Below are 18,667 nucleotides of genomic sequence, written 5' to 3'. Positions count from 1 at the left end.
AACACACAAAGTCCTGCATCCCAGGAAGCTCCTCAATCCTGGGCACACTGGAATGTTGTAGAACCAAACCATGTGTTCTCACCTGGTGCAATAACACCAGATGTCCACACTGAAACTTTGCAACAATAAAGGAAGACATTTATTTGCAGGACTCCAAGCAAGGAGAATTGGGTGGCTTATGCTTAAGATATGAACTCTTGATGGCTTATAAGGAATTTTTTTTTTTTTTTTTTTTAAGACAGTCTCACTTACTCTGTTGTCCAGGCTGGAGTGCAGTGGTGCGATCTCAGCTCACTGCAACTTCTGCCTCCTGGATTCAAGCAATTCTCTAGCCTCAGCTTCCTGAGTAGCTGGGACGACAGGCATGTACCACCACGTCCAGCTAATTTTTGTATTTTTAGTAGAGATAGGTATCACTATGTTGACCAGGCTGGTCTCAAACTCCTGGCCTCAAGTGATCTGCCCATCTTGGCCTCCCGAAGTGCTAGGAGTATAGGCATGAGCCACTGTGCCCAGCAGCAGGTAAAGATTTTAAAAGGCAGGGGTAAATTTCAGGAAAGCAGACATTACAGGTAAAATCATAAATCAATACATGGAAGCTATATGCTGGTTTGACCTAAAAAGGTCCTCTCAAAGCAGGACCCACAAGTCATAAGGTGGGTTCGAAGATTTTCTGATTTGCAATTGGTTCAGGAGGCAAAGCTTTGTCTAGACATTTGGGATCAGCAGAAAAGAATGTTAACTCTGGCTCATGGGCATGGCCTCCTCCAGGTCCCTCAGGAAGACATTTAGAACGACCTATAGTCAGAGTCAGTCCTCAGCACCTGCTTATCTGAGGTCTACATGCCAGCGGATCCCTTTGGAGAGGTCTGGGCTTCTGAAAAACAACTCAGGGACATTAAACGCCTGTGTGCCAGGCACCATCAAGTGACTTGCACAAGGTCACACAGCTAGTAAATTAAGATGCTATCTTTAGTTTCTAGAGGGGAACCAAATATCTCCTGACTCTAACTTCCTTAGCTATTGTTTGAGACTACTATTACCTTCCTGCTTATCAAGTTGCTTATTTACTTCTCAGGGCTAGCTAGGATTTCCCTGATGGAACTCAAGATTTTCCTTTATTCCCATGTGTGTGTGTCCACAGCTCCCTCTCCATGTTTGGTCACTCTACCCTTGGCACAGCCCTCCCACCCCACTGGCTGAAGAAATAATGATTTCAAGCACCTGGAAAGTACTTTAGACTCTAGAACCTTGCTAGTTAAAGTTTGGCCCAGGGTCAGGCACCATGGCACATGCCCTGTGGTCCGAACTACTCGGGAGGCTTGGGCCCAGGAGTTCGAAGCTTCAGTGAGCCATGATCATACTACTGCCCTCTAGCCTGGGGGACAGAGCAAGACCCTGCTCTAAAAAAAATGTAAATCTGTATAATGAAGTGTGGTCCAGGCCAGGTACAGTGGCTCATACCTGTAATCCTGCTCTCTGGGAGGCCAAGACGGGAGGATGGCTTGAGGCCAGGAGTTCGAAACCAGCATGAGCAACATAGCGAGACCTTATCTCTACAAAAAACAAATAAACAAATAAATAAAATAATAAAGTGTGGTCCAGTCAGGCAGCATTAGCATTCCCTGGGGTTAGTTGGAAATGCGGCACTCAGGCCCCAGACCTACTGAGTCAGAATCTGTATTTGAGCAGCTCCCCAGGTGATTCCTGGGAAGTGCATGAAAGTTTGAGATGCACCATTTAGAAAGCAATTCTACCTACATGATCGCAGCCTGTTGGAGAAGCATTGTTTTTCCACTTCCCAGATGAGGAAAATCAGGCTCAGGGAGGTGGCTTACTTATTTATTCACTTGATCCACACTCATTAAACGCCTGTGTGCCAGGCACCATTAAGTGACTTGCACAAAGTCACACAGCTAGTAAGTAGAGAAAATCCCCAAGCACAGGTTTTTGGATTCCCATCTGAGGTTGTTGTCTGTGTACCTCAGGGTGTTGCCAGAACCACGTGGCCACAGTTTAACATAGAAACAGATTATGAATCATGACAGACAGACTGCTCCAGGCCTGTAGGGATCCTCAAAGAGATGCCTAGGGATGACTTCAGATCCTCATTCTTGGCTCACAAAACTGTGAGCTTACCATCTATTTATCTGCACAGTCCCAGGAGCTTGAGAATGTCCTAGTTGTTGTTGCCTCCTTCTCATCCCACTGCCTACACTAGCGACCCTCCCACAAGAATAATTAGAAGCACTCATCACAAGCCTTACAGAGCACCAGGCGATGCCACCATCTGATTTATCTTTTCGGATGGAGGACAATGGATTACTTCCTTCACCAAGATGGGGCCGGAGGTGCAGCGAGGAAGGAAGGGGTGTAAAATCTTTACGTGAACTGTGAAATCCAAAGAGAAATTTTGTGGGGGATGATTTTTCTGATGTTCATAAAACATTTTTACATTTGGTCCCTAGAGATAGCTAAATTATGCCTACAGTTTTCCACAAAGCTAAAAGCACTGAAAAAAAAATCACCTGAATATGAGCCAATAAAATTTCATCATATATTCCCAGAGTCTTGAGTTAGAACCTTCCCTTCCAGCTTCAGTCTTTCCCCTTCTTCGGTCTTTCCCCCTCAAAGTTTTTGTGGTTTTGTTTCTTTGTGTTTTGAGACAGGGTCTTGTTCTGTTGCCCAGATTGGAGTGCAGTGGCACGATCTCGGCTCACTGCAGACTTTGCCTCCTGGGTTCAAGCGATTCTCCTGCCTCAGCCTCCCAAGTAGCTGGGACCACAGGTGTGTGCCACCATGCCCGGCTAATTTTTGTGTTTTTTTTTTTTTTTTTTTGAGATGGAGTTTCGCTCTTGTTGCCCAGGCTGGAGTGCAGTGGCACAATCTCGGCTCACTGTAACCTCCACCTCCCGGCTTCAAGCGATTCTCCTGCCTCACCATCCCAAGTAGCTGGGATTATAGACATGCACCACCACACCCAGCTAATTTTGTATTTTTAGTAGAGATGGGGTTTCTTCATATTGTTCAGGCTGGTCTCAAACTCCTGACCTCAGGTGATCCGCGCTCCTCGGCCTCTCAAAGTGCTGGGATTACAGGCATGAGCCACTGCACCTGGTCAATTTTTGTATTTGTAGTAAAGATGGGGTTTCTCCATGTTGGCCAGGCTGGTCTTGAACTCCTGGCCTCAAGTGATACACCCACCTCAGCCTCCCAAAGTGCTGGTATTACAGGCATGAACCATTGCATCCGGTCTTAGATCCCATTTTTAATTAACAGATGAAGATGCTGCTCTCTTAAGGAACATTAAGTAATTCCAAGAGCACCTCCTCAAGGCCAAAAGGGCAGCCTCCTGTAGGGCTTACCTTCCCCTTCTCAGAGCCTCACCTTTTCTCTCTCTCTTTTTTCTTTTTTTTTTTTTTAGAGACAGGGTCTCAGTCTGTTTTCCAGGATTCAGTTCAGTGATGCAATCATGGCTCACTGCAGTCTTGAACTCCTGGGCTCAAGTGATCCTCCCACCTCAGCCTTCTAAGTAGCTGGGACTACAGGTGTGAACCACCATGCCTGGCTAATTATTTTATTTTTTGTAGAGATGGGGTCTTGTTTTTCTGCTCAGGCTGATCTTGAACTCCTGGGCTCAAGCAATCCTCCCACCTCAGCTTCCCAAAGTGTTGGGATTATAGGTGTGATCCGCCACGCTGGCTCAGCTGCAGCCTCCCCTCTCTGCAGCTGCTGACACCCATCTCTGTTCTCTGGGGCTCTTCTCCCCCAGGCCCATTACAGACTGAGCAGAATTCTCCCAGCTGTGCTCACTCTTCCCTCTGCCTCTGTAGACAAGCACTTAGCCCTCTTTCACCATGAAGGAGGAGCCACGACTAACAAAATTAGGCAGAGGTAAACATTACTTACAATCAAAGGTCCTGGTCTACTGATTTTTGGCCTCTGGTATGGTACTGCTGGTGGTGCTGCTGGCAGTTCACATTTACTGGGTGCTTCCTATGTTCCAGGCACATTTTAGGAGATTTACTTGTATTGTCATCTATGGGGTGGGTGCTATTGCTACCTCTACCCTACACAGGAGGCCACTGAGGCACAGCACAATAGGGAACTGTATTTTTTGTATTTTACAAGAGATAGAGTTTTGCCATATTGCCAAGGCTGGTCTCAAACTCCTGTCCTCAAGTGATCCGTCCAACTCAGCCTCCCAAGTGCTGGGATTACAGGCATGAGCCACCGTGCCCAGCCTGATCTTTAATTTTTTTTCTGTAGAGATGGGGACTCACTATGTTGCCCAAGCTGAGATTTCTTAAAAAGGGACAGCACAAAATGACATGGGGTTTAGTATCAGTAGGTTTGAGTTCAACCTCAAGCTTCCATAACTCTTGTCAGGAACCTTAAGCAAGTCACTTAACTATCCTGAGTTTGAGTTTCTTAATTTAAAAAAACCAGAGAACTGAAAGATTAGTGTGGCAATGCATATGAACATATTCTATAAACCAGAATGCTGGACAAATGCTAATCTATTATTGAATTCAGTACTTCATTTCAGCGGAGCTAGGAATTCCATATTTGGAGCCACCTTGACTGGAAATGTCTGAAAAAGCTGCTTCCGGTCGCATGCCTTTTGGGCTCCGTGGGCAGCCATTGCTGAATAAAACTTAACGACGGCATTGAAACCAGGATGGGCCGCTGCAGCATTTGGAAAGACCAGGACTGAATACAGAAGGTCAAACTGGGAAAATGCTGTGAACAGAGAAAGCCGTGGGGGTGGTCCCACGCCAAGTAAGCGTATGAAATCTCAAGCCCAGAAAACAAAACTGTCCATGCCTTCATATTCTCCAAACCCTTCTTCGAAAAGGATGCAATTCAAAACACTTCCCACTTAACCAACAAGTTTACTTCTTAAGATCCTAAACTTTAAGAAGCCCTAGAAGGTAAAATGTGTTGACTGCGGAGAGGTACCTCTCCGGGACTCTAAAAATCTGTTGGGGGTAGCTGTCTGCTGGGGTCCCCTCTAGAATTAAGAGTCCTTCAGCGGGCCGGGCGCGGTGGCTCACGCCTGTAATCCCAGCACTTTGGGAAGCGGAGGCGGGCGAATCACCTGAGGCCAGGAGTTCGAGACCAGCCTGGCCAACAAGGTGAAACCCCACCTCTACTAAAATACAAAATTAGCCGGGTGTGATGGCGGGCGCCTGTAATCCCAGCTACTCCGGAGGCCGAGGCAGAATTGCTTGAACCCAGGAGGCGGATGCTGCGGTGGGCAGAGATCACGCCAGTGCACTACAGCCTGGGCAACAGAGCAACAGTGTGTCTCAAAAAACAAAACAAAACAAAAAAGAGTCCTTCAGCAGAGGCTAGGCAGGTGAGGTGCTGAAGCAGGACTCTGGAATTCCCAGTTAGCGAGTGGGCGGCTTTCTCCATCCCTCCCTCCACCCTGGCCCCGGCTCACATGCAAAGCCTCGGCCGTGGGTCCAGAGCTCAGTTCCCACACTAGCAAGGTTTTGTCACTCTTGGTGGGAACCGCAAAAGGTAACAGATCCGCCATTCTCCCTTCACCCAGCCTGCGCGGCTAAGGCTCACGCAGCACTGCGCCTGCGCAAGACCCGGCCGCGCTTTTTTTTTTTTTTCCCCCCCAAAAGAGGCGCATGCGAGGGGCGGGGCGGCGCCCGGATCGCTCCCTCGCCCCTCCTACCTGGGGCCGGCTTCTGAGCCTGTTCCCCTCCTCCAGCCACACCGCCACGACCCTGAGTTTAGAGCTTCCGTTCAAGTGCATGTTTAGGGTAGAGTCCCAAAATGGGCTGACAGCATGAAAGGGTAGGGACACGTTTATAGCAGCCAGCTTCATCTTCACTCCTGATGGAGATTAGGGTACTAAGTATTATTAGCCCTACCTACTGAGCTTGTGGGAAAAAACCATGAAAGATGCAATCTTTTGACTTAAGAATTTTTTTTTTTTTTGAGTTTAACATATTCAAATAAAAGTATGACTCACTAAGCTATTAACAGTCTAGCATGAAATCCTTAAAAAGAATTTCCTGGTTGTCCTACATGAGTCTAGTGAATTGCGTACGTGTATTTGTGGGGGTCAGATGATGTGGGAGATCGGAGGTCTGAGTGAGAAGTAGAGATCAATTTTGGAAAAAAGTAAAAATCAAAGAATAGGTCCAACTTGGGGCTGATGGTGTCTGAGAGGGGTAGGTGTCGTAATCAGCTATGTGATGGAGCAGTGTAATCACCTGGTGGGTTCATTATACCCACTCCCCAGAAAAGCCGATTTACTGAGACAGCATTATTGAAATCGACAAAGAGTTTAATAAGTACAGAACCAGGGAAATGGCAGACTGGAGTTTTATTATTATTCAAATCAGCCTCGCTGAAAATTTGGAAGCTAGGGTTTTTAAGGATAGTTTGGCAGGCAGGGGGCTAGAGAGTGGGGAATGCTGATTGGTTGGGTCAAGGATGAAATCATAGGGTGTCAGAGCTTGCGTTCTTGTGCTGGGTGAATTCCTGGTTGGGGGCCACAAGACCAGATGAGCCAGTTTGCTGATCTGAGTGGTGCCAGCTTGTCCATCAGAATACAGGGTCTGAAAAATACCTAGAATGCCAATCTTCGGTTTTACAATAGTAATGTTGACAGCAGTTAGTTAGCTCGCCTTAGGTAGATAGCAAGGGAAGGGTCCCCAGAGAGCCCCCGGCCCACAGGTCAGTGCCTCATCCCCACATAACATAAAAAAGCAGCCTAGGAAAACATTCGAGCTGCAGGCACCAATAAGGGAACAAGCACAGCATGTTGTACCTGGAGACATGCCCACGGCTGCACAGATAGCAAAACCTCAGGCCCATTTGGATTAAAAACTTCAACAAACCTCCATCTCACTCACATAAAGGAACAAGGCCTGGCATAGAAATGTCTTTGTCCTTTGTATAGTCAGCGGGCTCCCAGGACAAAGTTTCTTCTTTTGTGAGTGTGGGTACAGTGGGCTCCCATGGGTTCCAGTGGACACTCTACTTTCCTTTTTGGGCTGTAAGTTTGGCTTCTATGAAGTATCACTTCAGCCCTTGATAGGTCTGGGGCCAAGCTTTCACTTCAGCTCCTGATAGGTCCTGAGTCAAGCTAAGCAGCATCTAGGAATCATCATTTCAGCTCCTGATTGGTCCTGGGGCAACTAAGCACATTCCTTCCCCTTCCCAGTCTGTAAAAACCCTGGACACCAGCCTCACAGGGGCACCCGTTCGGGGCCCCCTCTCTGCTGGCAGAGAGTTTTCTTCTTTCGCTTATTAAACTTTCACTCTAATCTCAACTTTGTGTCTGCTCTTCTTAATTGTCTTGCAGGTAGGACAAAGAACTGCCGGGCATGTTCTCTCAGACAAGGAGCAACTGTTAAATCTTGGTGCATTGCTGAGACTGCAACAATGCTATTTTTTTTTTTTTTTTTTTTTTGAGAGAGAGTCTCACTCTGTTGCCCAGGCTGGAGTGCAGTGGCGCAGTCTTGGCTCACTGCAACCTCTGCCTCCTGGGTTCAAGCGATTCTCCCCACTCAGCCTCCTGAGTAGGGGGAGGTAACAGGTGCCTGCCATCACACCCAGCTAATTTTTCTATTTTTAGTAGAGACAGGGTTTTACCACGTTGGCCAGGCTGGTCTTGAACTCCTGACCTTAAGTGATCCACCCACCTCCCAAAGTGCTGGGATTACAAGTAACAGGTGCCTACCATCACACCCAGCTAATTTTTCTATTTTTAGTAGAGACAGGGTTTCACCATGTTGGCCAGGCTGGTCTTGAACTGCTGACCTTAAGTGATTCACCCACCTCCCAAAGTGCTGGGATTACAGGCATCAGCCACTGTGCCCAGCCTACAACAATGTTATCTATAGGAGAAACTGGTTAGGTTAGAAATCTTATGGCCTCTGGCTACATAATTCCTGAGCTATACTATCTAATCTTGTGGCTAATTTGTTAGTCTTACAAAGACTATAAAGTCTTACAAAGGAGGTCTGATTCCCAAGCAAGGAGGTGATTTGTTTTAGGAAGGGACTGTCATCTTTGTTTCAAAGTTAAACAGTAAACTAAATTCCTCCCATAGTTAGCTTGGCCTGTGCCCGGGAATGAGCAAGGGCAGCTTGGAGGTTAGAAGCAAGATGGAGTCAGTTAGGTCAGAATTGTCATAATTTTTGTAAAGGCAGTTTCAGTAACACAAGAGGAAAGTGGGTCCTACTGCTCTTTCCTTTAATCCTAGAACGTCAGAGCCTAGGGAGAGGGGGGAGGGATGGCATTGGGAGTTATACCTGATGTAAACGATGAGTTGATGGGTGCTGAAGAGTTGATGGGTACAGCACACCAACATGGCACATGTATACATATGTAATAAACCTGCACGTTGTGCACATGTACCCTAGAACTTAAAGTATAATAAAATAAAATAAAATAAAATAAAATAAAATAAAATAAAAAAAAAAAAAAAAGAACGTCAGAGCCAGACGAGACCCAGCAGGACAAGTCTCTTGTGGTTTCTAAATAATGGTCTTCAGACCCATGCTGTGATAAAGTTTCCACCCCTACCCTACAAAATGAGGACAATGTGGAAAATATAATCAGGTTTTTAACATTTTCATAAAATAGATTCCACTCCATTCTTCTACAAGTATGACCTCCCTTTATGAAAAGATGCTGAAAAATAGAGGATAGTTGCTTCAATGCTATTACTTGGATATCATAATTAAAAATTAAAAATCTCAGGTTTAATTTTTTTGTTTACATTTTATGACCTGTGAAAAACAAAAGTCTAGGAACCACTGAATAGTCAAATCTCTCCTTTTATAGTAGAAGTAGTCAAGACTCAGAGGTAGAGAAATGAGTGGTCCAAGAAAAAACCGCAGTTTGGTCAGACATTACTGATGGTGGCTCTATGCTGGACATTCCTTCAACTGTCACTTTTCTGCCTTTGCCTTTTCTTTAAACATGTTCTACTCCATATCAGCACCCCCCAAGCAAACCAGATCCTGTTCAGAGAAGTCTTTTTTAAATCTAGATCCTAGCCTATTCTCCCTCTCCATCCCATCACTACTTTCTCCACCCCAATACCAGGCCCTCAGCCCCACCCATTGCCTACTTTTGAGCTTTCTGTTTTACTTCAAAAATTATTATTCAGAGGAATTTTTGGACGCCGATACTGTTTCAAAGCAATAATTATGGATTTTATTATACATTTAATAATCTCTTATAATGTTTGTGGATATCTCTGCTTCTCCACCTAGATTATGAACACCTCAAGAAAAATAGTTCTATCTTCCTTCTTGTACGTAGTACACTCCTACTGTCTTATGTACTCAAATATACGTAGAATTAATAATGAATAAATTGACACATTCTTTGCAGAGTGAATGCTTTAATATTTCAAAACATATAGAGATTTGTTTATTGTGGTCCTCTTGGTTTGCAAATGACCGACAGGAACCAGGGGACTGGGTCCAGATGGGAGCAAGGAGGAAGCCAAGAAAACCATTTATTCCTGGGGCTCTGGTCAGTTTTACTTGTAAATGGGAAGGGAAGAAATTAACATGAAGTGGAGGCAGTAGGAAGAAGAAATGAAGAACCCCTGAGTGAGAACAGGAGTCTTGGACTGACTCCATTGTGCACACGCACCCTGTTTAATCCTAGGCAGCATCCTGTCAGCTAGTAGGAGAGTGGCCAGCATGAATAGTGCAACCTCCTTTCTACCCTGTGAAGGAAAAAAGACATGGTTCTTGCCTCACACTCAATAACTTCTCCACACACATGACATGGTTCTTGTTGAGTCTCCCATGTAGAGCAATGCCCAGAATCCCCTTCACTGCTAGCCCTCTGGCCTTTCCTCCACTGGCCTTCACATAGAACAATAATCTCCAATCTCATCCAGGTCACTGCAAATGCTGTTAATTCATTCCTTTTTAAGGCTGTGTAGTATTCCATCATATTCCATCATATATATATATATATATATATACACCAGTTTCTTTATCCACTGATTGATTGATGGGCATTTGGGTTGGTTCCATGATTTTGCAATTGTGAATTGTGCTGCTATAAATCTGTGTGTTCAAGTTTTTTTTTTCAAATAATGACTTCTTTTCCTCTGGGTAGATACCCAGTAGTGGGATTGCTGGATCAAATGGTAGTTCTACTTCTAGTTCTTTAAGGAATCTCCACACTGTTTTCCTTAGCGGCTGTGCTGGTTTACATTCCTATCAGCAGTGTAGAAATGTTCCCTGATCACTGCACCACGCCAACATCTGTTTTTCAATTTTTTTAAAAAATTATGGCCATTCTTACAAGAGCAAGGTGGTATCACACTGTGGTTTTGATTTGCATTTTGCTGATCATTAGTGATGTTGAGCATTTTTTCATATGTTTGTTGACCGTTTGTCTATCTTCTTTTGAGAATTGTCTATTCATGTCCTTAGCCCACTTTTTGATGGGATTTTTTTTTTTTTTTCTTACTGCTTTGAGTTCATTGTAGATTCTGGATATTAGTCCTTTGTCAGATGTGTAGATTGTGAAGACTGAAAATCTGGGGCTATTTCTGTCACTGAGGGGAGGTATGTCCTTCCTCTAAACTAGGTGTATGCTGCTGAGGAGGCAGAGGCCTGAGTTCCTCCATCTACCGCCTTCAGGTGTCAGGCTGCTTCCGCTCGGACAAGATGGCTACGCTGGTGGACTTGTTTCCTTTCTGGTCTCTTGTTCTGTCTCACTCCACAGTGGCCTGAGCTTGGGGCCATTCTTTTGCTTTTCTCATCCTCCTACCCCCAGAGCTGACAGATTTAGCCAATAAAATTTACAAGATCCCCTGTTAAATTAGAATTTCAGGCAAACAACTGACTACCCCACACTGACTCAGGAGGGTCCCTCAGAGATCGGTGTCACTGAGCCTCGGTAAGCAGGAACCTCCATCCTTGCCCATTAAGCCCCCTCTCGAGGTCTCCTCAAGGAAGACAGTGGTTCCAGAAGGTGTGTTCCCACCCCCTTTCACAGCCTACATCTATCCCATCCCTCTCTGACCCTGGGTTCCAGCTGGCCCAGGGATTTCTGGGAGGACTCGTAGAACAAGGCTGTCTGCAGTAGGAGCCTCTTCTTCCTCGCCACCTACGCTTCAGCCTTGTCTAACTAATAGCTCTCCATGTTCTAAAGAAGGCGGGAGTGCCGGGCCACCCTAGCCTTCTGGAACCCCAGTTCTGTAACATCATCCATCTCCTGGAAATACGCTGGTTTTAACCATGCAAATTGGCCAAGTGTCAGGCAGAAATAGCAGCTGGGCCTGGAAGGACAGGTGACATCTGTAAGGACAATGCTGGGCGGGACAGGGTGGAGAGCACTGACTGTTCCCTTCCTGTCTGGGAACAGCACCACCTTTGGGGGAACTCCTTCCCTCATGGGGCTTTAGTGGGGGCTGCAAGTCCCAGGGCCCTGTCCCCTACCACCCCCACATAGGCATAGGAATGCTTGCGTGCCAGTCACTACTTATGGAAGTAGAAGCAAGTAAAGCTGCTCAGCTTCTCACAAGAAGCCTGTGGGTGCTGGGCCAGAGGACACAGCCCATCTGAGACGCTAAGACTCCGTGAAGAGGGAGTGGAGTCTGGATGGGATTCCAGTCCCACGGTTAACCCTTTCTGGGACCCAAACACACCCTTCCCCTTCCTTCAGTTCTGAGGTTCAGTAAATGTCCCCACTCACAGAACAAGTCTGAATTGGGCTTCTGTCAGTTGCAGCCAAAGGAGACCTGCCTGTTATGGTTGGCATCGCGTCAACCATCTGTGAAACGGTGACCTGACAACCTATCTCCTCCCAGTGAAGGCCACAACATCCCAACATCATTAGTTACCAAGGAAGTCTGGGACGAATTTCTACCAACTGCAGCAAAAAAGGGGCAAGAGAGAAAAAATTTTGTTACTGACAGCCCACTCTTCCCTCTGGAACAGGGCGACAGGATCTGACAGAAAGCCCAAGGGGCTTCTAAGCGGGCAGTGCTGCCCCATGCCCCTCCAGACTTCTCTTCCCAGCAGGGCAACAGCACATGGCACCCTGGGATAGGAAGCCTGCAGGGGCAGGGGTGAGGCTGAACATCCTGGGGGCACTACTTTATGAGGAACCATTTGTGGCCAAAAATCTACAGGGGCCTCAGATGACCTGAATGAACTCGTCTGGAGAGTGAGAGTCCCAGGCAGCGGGAGAGGTTTCCATAGTCCAGAACCACATGCTGGAAATTTGGTTTCTGCAGCATTCAAAGGGGAACCAGGGGGACCCTCCAACCCAGCCCCGCAGCTGGGAAAAACATGAGCCCTGGTAGATTCCTACCTATTCAAAGAACTGGAAAACCCAAGCTGGGTCAAGTGAGTCTATGAGTCAAGTCTGGGTGTGCAGCTCAGGGCAAGAGGACAGATGGATGCCACAGGTCGTCTGTCTCAATAGTTGCAAATTATAAATTAAACTAACAGGTTGTTAAATAAAGTATGTTCTATCCTGATTCTCTGACAAATATTCCTTTAAAATTATTTATTTTTATTTTTTAGACAGACTTTTGCTCTTGTTGCCCAGGCTGGAGTGTAATGGCACATCTCACCTCACTGAAACCTCTGCCTCCCAGGTTCAAGCGATTCTCCTGCCTCAGCCTCCCAAGTAGCTGGGACAAAGGCACCCAGCACCACGCCCGGCTAATTTTTTGTATTTTTAGTAGAGATGGGATTTTGCCATGTAGCCAAGACTGGTCTCAAACTCCTAGCCTCAAGCAATCCTCCTACCTTGGCCTCCCAAAGGGCTGAGATTATAGGTGTGAGCTACTACATCCAGCTGGAGCTGACTTTTAAAATGTATTTAATTTGTATTAATTTAAATTTAAATTTATTTTTTGAGACAGGGCCTTACTCTGTTGCCCAGGCTGGAGTACAATAGTGCAATCATATAGCTCATTGCCACCTTGACCTCCTGGGCTCAAGACCTCCCACCTCAGCTTCCTGAGTTGCTGGGACTACAGATGCACACCATCATGTTTGGCTACTTTTTTTTTTCTTGCTCTGTCACCCAGGCTGGAGTGCAGTGGCACTATCTCAGTTCACTGCTACCTCTGCCTCCTGAGTTCAGGTGATTCGGCCTCAGCTTCCCAAGTAGCTGAGATTACAGGTGTGCACCACTATGCCTGGTTAATTTTTGTATTTTTTAGTAGAGACGGGGTTTCACTATATGTTGGCCAGGCTGGTCTCAAATTCCTGACCTCAGGTGATCCACCTGCCTCAGCCTCCCAAAGTACTGGGATTACAGGCACAAGCCATTGTGCCTGGCCAATTTTTACATTTTTAAATTTTTTTGTAGAAAAATGGTTTCACTATGTTGCCCAGGCTGTGGCCTTAAGTTATCCTCCCACCTTGGCCTCCCAAAGTGCTGGGATTACAGGCATGAGCCACCGTGCCTGGCCTAAATTTACAAGTAAGTAACCATATGTGGCTAGCGGCTACTGTATCAGACCACACAGTTCTGTACAGCTAATGCAAGGTACACAGTAGTATATGATACATGCCCTACTACATCTTGCTGTATTCCCTTAACAGCGCCTATGTATTTTGGAGACAGACTGCCCCAGTCTTCCCCCCACCACTTTTTTTTTTTTTTTTTTTTTTTTTTTTTTTTTTTTTTTTTTTTTTTTGCGACGGAGTTTTGCTCTTGTATTTTTAGTAGAGACAGGGTTTCTCCATGTTTGTCAGGCTGGTCTTGAACTCCCAACCTCAGGTGATCCGCCTGCCTTGGCCTCCCAAAGTGCTGGGATTACAGGAATGAGCCACTGCACCTGGCCTACTTTGCCTCATTTTTAAAAACTGCTGCATAATATCCTCTTGTAATTTACAAAGGCAATCCCTCACCCAGCCTGGAGAGCCATGGGTCATCATGTTTTTACAACAAGCTTTAAAATCTTCTACATATACTGTAACCAAGACACTTCAAAACAACCCTAGGTTCCTCATGCCTCTACTTTTGTCGTCCTGAGTCTGAGATAGTTTAACACTGAATAGTCAACTTTAGGGGCTGAGGGAAATAATTTACCATTAATCACTGCTTTCAAATATACTCGCCACCCATGTGGCCCGTGCCTGGCATTCAGTAGTGCTGGTGGCATTCTTTAGGGTTAATCATATTTCTAACTGGTTCTCCTTTAAAGAGCAGAGTCTCCTGAGAAAGATGGCCATTAAGGCAAAACATCTGGGGCTGATCTTGCTTTTGTCCTGGTGAGAGGGGCCAAGGGGCTTTGTAGAGCAGCAGGGGCTCTGACAGTGAGCCTCACTGTTCTTAAAATTGTCCTTAAGAGGACAGGTGCTTTGGCTCATGTCTATAATCCTAGTACTTTGAGGGGTAGAAGCAGGAGGATTGCTTGAGTTCAGGAGTTTAAGACTAGACTGAGCAACACAGGGAGACCCCATCTCTACAAAAAAATTAAAAAAAATTAATTGGGCATGCTGGCACATGATTGTAGTACCAGTTACTTGGGAGGCTGAGGTGGGAGGATTACCTGAGCCCAGGAGCTTGAGGCTTGCAGTGAGCCAAGTTTGCACCACAGAACTCCAGCCTGGAAGACGGAATGAGACTGTGTCAAAAAAAAAAATTGTCCTTAAGTCCATCTGGATCCCTGGACAGCCTTCCTCTTAGGGCATTTCAGGTGGTGAGCCTCTTTCCAGCTTTAAATGACCTTTAAAGAAATTTCACTAACCTGCCTTGGTGTTTGGCTCTGTATGAACCCTTTCTTCTGGAGAGTGGCAGTAGACATGGGATTTGGTGGTCTGACAGATCTGGGGACAGATCCCAGTTTCAAACAGCAGTGTCTGTTTACAGCTTACAGGGGAAATACTTAGCACTATGTGCTGAACTTTAGGAAATAAGTCTATGTTTTCTTTTTCTTTTTCCTTTCCTTTTTTTTTTTTGAGACAGAGTCTCACTCTGTTGCCTAGGCTGGAGTGCAATGGCACAATCTCAGCTCACTGCAACATCCACCTCCTGGGCTCAAGCAATTCTCCTGCCTCAGCCTCCCGAGCAGCTGGGATTACAGGCACATGCCACCATGCCTAGCTAATTTTTGTATTTTTAGTAGAGACGGGATTTCACCATGTTGCCCAGACTGGTCTTGAACTCCTGACCTCAGGTGATACACTTGCCTTGGACTCCCAAAGTTCTGGGATTACAGGTGTGAGCCACAGCACCCAGTCCAATCTATATTTCATAACAAGTGTTACAAACAAATGCTTGTTCCTCGGTGCCACAAAGAAGAACCAGCACTTAGACAAATAATTTTCTCAGCAAGGCAAATTTACTTTCTGCAGAAAGCGTGCTTCTTGGAAGGTGGACTGCCACGAGAGCACACTGAACAAAGAAAGGCAGGAGTTTTTATCCCTGACACATTGGGCTTCTACTGCTGTGTCCTACCTCCATTGGTTGGAGCTGGACCTCACAATCTAAACTGATCCCGACTGGCTAAAACCTTGAAATTTTCCTAAATAGGTAAAGGTACAATGGGGAACAAAGGAAGGGAGGGGATTTTTTACAGGAAACTAGGGAGGCAATAACATTTCCAAATAAGGAAGGGGCATAGGCTGCAAGCTGGGACATGCCTGGGCATGTTCAGGAACGTCTGGACAGACTTAGGGAACAAATGAGGCAGGCCTTGGTTACAATATAAGAATACAAGATATACTGATTATTTTACTCCATTTAACAACTACTTGGGCTTAACAAATAATTATTAGTAGAATAAAAGATCTGTTAGTGTGAGATATGAAAAGCTGTGGAGATTTAAAAGAAATATTTAAAGAAATCCCTTCTATTCAAAAAGGTGAACTTTGAAGAGGAACTTATCTTTATCAACAAGTCACATGGGAATAATGAAGGAACGGCCTAAAATGCTCTCAGTAATATTCCTGAGTCATCCCGGAGGGCTGGGCTTGGTGTTAGGCATGGTGGGGAAGGGAGTGGGGTTGTGTGCAGAGGAGGACATGATTCTTGCCTTGTCAGGGTCCCTGACCTGATGGCAATCCATGGTGGTGTGTTCATAGTGACAGACACCCCTGCAAGAACAGACCCAAGCTGTGCAACCCCCAAAGCAGGGCTCCTCACTCACTGGGATAGATAGAACTACTGGCCCCAATTCCTCAGCCCTCTTTGCACCTACTGCTTGCCATGGTTTCATTGTGGGTGGAGGGTACTTTCCCACCCCCGGCTTCAGACTTGCCCACGTGGCTTGCTTTGGCCATGGAATGAAGCAGAAATGAAAGCCTGCCAGTTCCGAGCCCTCACCTGAAGATGTCTTAGGCAGTTGTGCGGACCCAAGTGGGCTTCCACCTTCATCCAGATGCCCTTCTCTGGTGCAGCCGCGGCTTCTTCAGCCTTAGCCCGGAAGGAACGGAGCCCCCTGGGGGATCCACAGGCCTGCAGGGAGACACAGAGCACAGCAGCCGGCCCAGCATTCACTGAGGGGATGACTGCATGTCACCTGCTGCCCAGCTAGAATGACACCTCTCCAGGCCTTTCCACCATGTTACTCCACCATAGACTCCCTGCCTGCTTCTTCTGCAAGGCCTTGGACACCCAAATGCCTACCAAAAAGTGGGTAGGGCGCCAGGACATCTCCAAGTGTAAGTGGGGCTTCCCACCATGCCTGGATGTGGAGTTGTGCTGCAGAGTGGTGGCTGCTCGTGACACTCATTTCACCCCTTTCTGTGCAGATGCTGGAAGCCCAGGAACCACACGTCAAGGCTCCCTTGCCAGCAGGGTGCTGCCAAAAAAAATGCAGTCATGTGAAATTTGGAATACGGAAAGGAGGTAGAAGTCATCCTTTCCTCCCTGCTAGCAGCAGACATGCAGGCTCTGGTGGTCAGCTGTCCTCCACATTCCCCCATCAGTCACCAGCCTGGGGACTGTGGAGCTGGAAGGACCTCAGCACCGGTTTCCCAAGTTTGCAGAGGCCTGAAGCCTAAGGTCCTCCCAGGGGACCTCACACTCCTCCCGCTCATCAGCCAGACGACTTTCTGGTTTGAGTCTTCTCTGTTGGGGCTTTGCTGCCCCGGGATAGAAATTAAAATGCCAAGGTTGTTGATTATTGAAAGGAGCAATTCACCTTTTCACCCCCTCCTGCTTTTAGATGGGAACCGCGAAGGTTCTGTGGTTTACTCCACGTCCTTGTGAAAGATGTCATTCTCATTGGAAGACTCCTTGCCGTGACGTTTCTGTGCCATGTTTTTCACGCATGTAGCACTGTGGAGTCTGTACATATCCCTAAGCCAGAGTGGCTGTCTTAACTAGAAAAAGCCATCCTGGAAGACAGAAAGGGAAATATGCATTTTGCGTGTCCTCTGCTTTCTCTGGCCACAGCAATGAATCCTCCAATGTACCTGAGCTTCAACTCACCATGAGCATCTTCTATGTGGCAAAAATCTGAAAATGCCTCTGGGGAGACACACGCACAAGACAGTGAGCGATGCTGCCATTTCCCACGCCTCTCACAATGTGCTTCTCTGGTCTTATTAGGACTAAATGAGTACCTTAGTCCATAATCACAGTGAGAAGAACCACTGCAGACCACATACCTGGGGTCTTAAAAATAAGTCCATGCATGCGGGACTTTCAGAAGCCCTCCATGTCTGTCCGGAAGGGCCCCACAATGTCTCCAGAGCTCCGCATGGGCAGGATTTTCAGCCCCACTCACCCCCTCGGCCAAGTGCTCTTGTGCGGTGAACAAACTGCACACCTGTGCTGGGCGGAAGCATTTTACATCGGCCCCCTTAAGAGTTAGTCTCCTTGGCATCATTTGATGGGGGGTGGGAGATGAAGTGGTTCTTGGTTAACTTCTTGGGCCCTGCACCATGTGAGGCTGTTCCAGCTCCCTTGGGGCTGGACTCCCGAGACTTTTCTTTGGCAGCATTCTTCACAAATGCCCAGGTGCCCTGTTCTCTCCTGATGCTCCACTCTCCCACCTCTTCAAAGTGCCTCTTCTGGATACTGCTTGGGCCCATGAGGACTGTTGATTCTCCGCAGGCTTTTGCCGACACTTTGAATCTTTGCCAGGCTGTTTTCCTGTGGTTGGACAGTTTCTAATTTCTTTTGAAAGACTGGGCATTTAAATTTGTTACCTAGAAGGCTGGACTGTATAAGCATGGCAGTTTCTTCTTCCCTTTTAACCTCATTGATTTTTTCTTGAATTTCTGCATCTAACACATTTTCCAGAAAATAAAGCTTTTCAATTTATTTCCATAAGTTGAGTTGTTGGAGGCAGGTTGAAGAGAGGGGCTCTTTGCATTGTTTTTCAAAATACTCAGGGGCCTACCTCCATCTTGTACTTTTGAAAAAAGCAGTTTAAGGAATGTAACACTGATTCCACATCTTATAGATTTTTCACTGAGAAGTAAGGCAAGCTCTCGTCACTGAGTCTAGCTGCTCACTCCCAAAGCCTGACAAGTTGATGCCATTGCTGTCTGAGGGTGCCTCCAGCTCAGTAGTCAGCTCAGTGCTCCTGTGCTTCTTCCAGACTTGTAACACCTTTATCAAGGCTCCTTCTGGATTCCCTACAGATGCTTCTTCAATTGTCAAAAAAGAAGAGACTGCTTTGATAATGAAAGATGATAGGACGGCATGCATCAGTCCACAGCTGTACGCCCCGGTCACA

The 18,667-nt window shown here is 46.5% G+C and overlaps 1 long non-coding RNA gene across 1 annotated transcript in view; it reads right to left on the bottom strand.

The window, feature by feature from the left end:
- LOC113220190 overlaps positions 1-5,590 on the bottom strand; it is a 30,541-nt gene extending 24,951 nt beyond the window's left edge. The window contains exon 1 of the long non-coding RNA XR_003307115.1: positions 5,450-5,590. This is a non-coding gene — a long non-coding RNA (uncharacterized LOC113220190). The remainder of the gene's footprint in view (positions 1-5,449) is intronic.
- Between the last annotated feature and the right edge of the window lie 13,077 nt (positions 5,591-18,667).

Source organism: Piliocolobus tephrosceles, chromosome 16, assembly GCF_002776525.5.
Source record: "Piliocolobus tephrosceles isolate RC106 chromosome 16, ASM277652v3, whole genome shotgun sequence".
Classification (NCBI taxonomy): domain Eukaryota; kingdom Metazoa; phylum Chordata; class Mammalia; order Primates; family Cercopithecidae; genus Piliocolobus; species Piliocolobus tephrosceles.
This window is presented reverse-complemented; position numbering and strand designations above follow the sequence as displayed.